Genomic DNA, 5,474 nt, shown 5'->3' on the forward strand with positions numbered 1-5,474 from the left:
AGAAACAACATCAACAGGAGCCAATTGACTTACAACACCTGAAACAACAATTTTTTTAATCAATTAACCAACAACAGCACAAGAATCAACATTATGTTGGACTAGTTCACACTTAGTGATACGAGAAGCAACATTGTGTTGGACTAGTTCACACTTAGTGATACGAGAAGCAACATTGTGTTGGACTAGTTCACACTTAGTGACACGAGAAGCAACATTGTGTTGGACTAGTTCACACTTAGTGATACGAGAAGCAACATTGTGTTGGACTAGTTCACACTTAGTGACACGAGAAGCAACATTGTTTTGGAGGTTTGTTGCCAGGAATTCCACTGAAAACAATTTAGGGAAAAGTATATGTGCCAAACACATAACAGTATAGAGCTGATTCATAAACAACACAAATAACATATTGTAAGAAGATTTACTCTGAAGCACAACAGAAAGCAACATGATGTTACTGCAGCAAAAGATTGTGCTGGTGCCATTTGAACTGTTGTTTAAACTGATTTTTGTTTGAAAAATGTCTTGTAATTTAAGTTTCATAGAGAATTACGCCAGACATTTAGTGAATTGTTGTATAATAATCATTATTTATGTAAATGTATATTTCAGAATGCTGTCATCTTTGATATGATATATTCAGGTGACTGCTGAATTTGTTGTTAAATTGTAAATAGGTCACAAAACTAATACATTTCATTCCCCGCAAATACATGTTATTACTTGTTGTTGACTTCTCCTGATTCCAACATCATAGGTGGGGGTGATAAAAATCCAAAAAATATCTTCTTTAGATACATTATAGCAATACCTTTTTTTGCGGAACATTTTCTTAAGCTTTGTCAGTAGGACAAAAGTTCTTATGAGACAACCAATAATAGAATAGAATTACAAGAACTTTCATTCTATTATAGCAATGCATTCTTCTAAAATCATTTTGCTCTGAATTTAACAAAAGCATATCTAAAATTATGAGGTTACAATGATCATTTGTCACATACTCAAGAAGAATAGGACCTTGACCTTGAACTAACCCTGAGCTCACCTATGACCTCACATGATCTTGTCACCAATTAACAGTCATGTATCTTTTTTAAAGTCAATTTCATCAAGGAAAATGGGTTTCAAATGACTGAAAAGCATAACATAGTTTTAAAACCAGATGTTTATTTCATGATACTATTTATCAAAATTCAGAATTACTGACAGTATTAACAGATGTGGATAGTAAGAAAGTCTTGAATTAGATTAGATGCTTATGAATCTTTAATTATCAAATTGAAAATGCATTATAAAGTTATCATTGGACACATGGTTCCAGTAATAAGCCCATGCCTGAGAATAAACCCATGCAGTTTATGGTAGATCAAAGTCCTTGTGATTTTCAATAGGAAAATTTGGTCATACTCTCGAATCTCTTTAGACAGGAGATTTCGTAGAAATCCCAACAAACGTTATATAAATGTCCTGTAATAAGCCCATGCCCTAACTCTTTGTCTGCGATAATTTTCAGACCCCATGCTTTGCTTTCTGGATTAAGTATACAGTATATACATAGGTTTGCCTCCATTTTACTGGCTTTTCCATTCTCATCAATTTTCTTATTTCAATCTGTCTTCTTGAAAACACATATCGTAATGTTTGTTAGTATATGAATTAGATAAAATAATTTAGTGTCCATCCAAGTCATGCAATAATCTTGTTAACTAAACAAAAACACTTTAACTTTGAAAAGACAAATGAGAATTTGAATTACCATGTTTTATGTTTGGCCATTTTACATGAATCTATCAATAAGGTTCAGCCTTACTGCCATAATTTCAACATTTTCATATACAATGATTTGAAAATAGACATTGAAACTATGTGATATAATTTCAACTCCATATAACTTCCTAAAAAGTGTTTTGAAACTTTTTTTTTCTTTCTTTTTCAAGCGCTCTGTATTTCATTAATGTCAATGTTGACCTCACTAAACGTTATTGGATGTTATAAGGGTGACATTTTAACTATGTCTTTTAATGGTCAGTCGAGTTGACCCATTGTTGGTCAGTAAATTTGGTGTTGTGGCCATAGAGTACATTACCGGCTGAGTATTCTTACATGTTACACTTGAGTGATTACCGAAATCTTTACATAAGACTTAGTGGTGAACAAGACTGATTGTGACATGGACGTATTGTGATGTGACCAGCTATTATTTTACAATACTGATACATATAATCACACATTATTTGATACAGGTAATGCCTACTAATGAGATGAGTTGTCATCAACCAATCAGCTCCTCTCTGATTAAAGTTGACTGTAAATATCAATTAAGATCAATTTCCTTGACCAATCAGCTTGTCCCTTATAAAAGGTAATTCTAATTATCAAAAGAGATCAATTGTCTTTGACCAATGACCATGTCTCTTTCAAATTTTTGCTGTAAATATCTAACAAGAGCAGTTGCCATCGACCAATAAGCTTGTCTCTAACAAAATGTGGCTGTAAATATTGAATGAATTGCAATCTTAAATGAAGTATTTATATTAAATTATTAATATTATTTCAATTTCCTGATTATGTAATTGTTACCTACAGGATGCATTTTTCCTAGTTACCAAAGTCTAATACCATACTTACCATAAAAGGACAAGGGTATTGATAACCATCCCCTGCCTTTTTCTGGTACAAGTGTCTAATCTTTTAAGGCTAATTTACTTGTTTTTGTATTATTTGAAAATTTAGAAGAATTTTGGTTTTCTAAATTGTTGTACACAAGAGTGCTGTTTTGGTGAGGTATGGTTGTCAACCTAATCAAGTAAAACAGTCCAGGAGTGAGGACAACACTGCAGATCCGTTCCAAATGATTATTAAGTTAAATTTGAAAGATCCAAGATTTCTAAGATTGTGATACTTTTGATGTCACTGAATCCTTTAATGGTTGTCACAGAATTCTTGAATCTTTGTCACTGAATTCTTGAATTAGTCAACTTTCTGCTGGAAATTTGTGAAACTTGTCTACTCTGACATTCCTTTGGGACAAGATAAATATGTCAGATTAGACAGAATATCCAAATGCACAAGTTTTATTCGACTTTTTGCTGTTTGAAAAGGATTTCAACTAGATGGTGAATTAAACAGAATACTCAGGGGTCTGAATAAAAAGGTTTCACAGCTTATGATATATACAGCTGTATATCTATATTTTTTGTTTATAAATGAGTTTTAAGAAAGAGTGCTTCATTGAATATTTTAATATTGTACTTTTATAATAAGGATATGTGTGTATAATTGATTGATCAGTTGTAATTTCAAATTTTATCTTCTCTTTTTTTTTTTTTTTTTAAATGACCGAGTTTTAAATGTATGGCAGTAATTCCCATGGTGTCAGTAATATTGCTAACATTTGTCCATTTAAGCTGATCTGGTGATACATTGATGTAGACACACCAAGAATTTGTTGGAAAAAAGAAAAATGAGACTTTTAAAAAAGAGGATGATTTGTGAAGGACATGAAAATGAAAGATATTATTTTAAATATTGCTGTGCAGTACCTACATGTATAGAGTACTTTCTCTATCCAGTTCTAAATGTGCAGAATGTTTAAGACCTTATGAAATAACTCAGTGTTATTGATATTTAAATGAGAAATATTCATTTTGGACTGTCTCAACATAATCAACTGTTCATATGTTCAAAGTTCAATTTTTTTTATTTTATTTTTTTTTTAGCCTAGTTTAGATAATATAACTGTAGAGATATGGCGCTATTTGAAATATTTTCTCGACTGGAGAAACCCTGATTTTATTGAGACATCATGACAAAGTAATTTCAAGGTAACAAAAGCTATCATCACACTCCATCGTGACATTTCGTTCTGATCACATCTTAGAGATATGCTTTTAAGTTCTGAAATAGGAGTCTTGTATTCCTTCTGTATTTCTACTCATGAATGTGCTTTATCGGAAATTCAAATGAAACTTTTGCCTATCTATTTCGTGAAATGCCATATCCGTTATTAAACATGTATCATTTTACTGAAATTTATTCTTCAAATACAGTGTAATGTAAAATCACATTCTTTGCAACATGATTGTCATTCTTATGATGTGTATATTGAAAATTATTTAATTCCTGGATTTTTTTTGATTTTTTTTTCAATTGTACATTAAAAATTACATATATATATTCAAGACCAAAGTCTGATGTTCAATGTTGGCATGTATTATGGTTATCACAACTTTAGGGTACCCAAGTGTTAATTATTTATTAATTAATATAATTAATTAATTATTTGGAACTTAAGGATGTATGCTACATTAAAAATCATTTATATCTCCTTCCAAAAAGAGTTCTACACCAAGAATTAAGAGAGATAACTTTTACTTTACTGGGTAAACGGTCATGTTGGGTTAAAGTAAAAGTAATAGTTTCACTTAATTGAGATATGTATTAGGTTAGAACAAGTAGGACTTGTTAAAATATAACAGATTGTACAAACTTTCTACCGACCCAGATTGAAATCTATAAATTGGTTGTAGTATTTTCTAATAATCATGATTATCACTGTGCCACTTGTTGTTTAGTTTTGTGACAAATTACAGTATGACACAGGAATCTATTATATCTTTATGACATTTTCTTTTGCTGTAGATTTTCGTAGATTTATTCCATGTTTGTACAGGTAACCAAAAACAACAAAAAGACAAAAAAAATCTTCATTTTTAAATCACCATGATATTGTATGTTGGTAGTGATAACTGGGTAATCTTTATTCTTATTAAAACCAATAGATAAAATATTTGGTTTTCCTTTGGCAATCAACAGCCTCCAGATATGATTTGTATGTTGTTCTTTTGACCAGTTTACCATGAAAATTCATTTGTCCCATACTTCTGTTTGTGTAGACAATATTATTTTTCTCCATTCTCACATGGGTAGTGAAACAGCTTCATTTGTCAAGTTTCAATAGATGGAAATTCTGCAGTGATGAAGTTGTATAAAAATATGTTCTTGAATTTTTTTATTGATATAGATGAAAAATTAGGTGATCTGTACTTTTTGCATATTTTGTGGTGATTACTTACTGAAAGAAAATGGAAGACTGTAAGGTGGTGAACATTGGATATCAATCCAGGTATCTGTTACTTGTGCCAAATTTATAGATTTCGTGGTCTGTGAACAAGAATGTGGAAAGATATTCTAGTTCTATATACAAGTACATGTTATGTCTTTTAATTCTACAGGTCAGTTCAGCTTATGTTATAAGTGTACTGTTTCTATTTTCTATGAAAACTTTTTTACAGAAATGTTTGAAAGAGTATATTTGGGCGCAATGCAAATACATGTTCGACCAGCATGGCTGTAAAACTTGCTTCTAAAGGTTTTCTGTTAAATTTTCTTACTATTTATAGAGCCAAATTTTCAGAGTGGCATTACCTCTTTCTCCCTTTTACTCCTGGTAAGCCCAGAAGCTAGTGGAA

This window comes from Ylistrum balloti, unplaced genomic scaffold (assembly GCF_031769215.1).
Source record: "Ylistrum balloti isolate Yb309-2 unplaced genomic scaffold, AGI_CSIRO_Ybal_v1 Utg369972, whole genome shotgun sequence".
In the NCBI taxonomy this organism is placed as follows: Eukaryota; Metazoa; Mollusca; class Bivalvia; order Pectinida; family Pectinidae; genus Ylistrum; species Ylistrum balloti.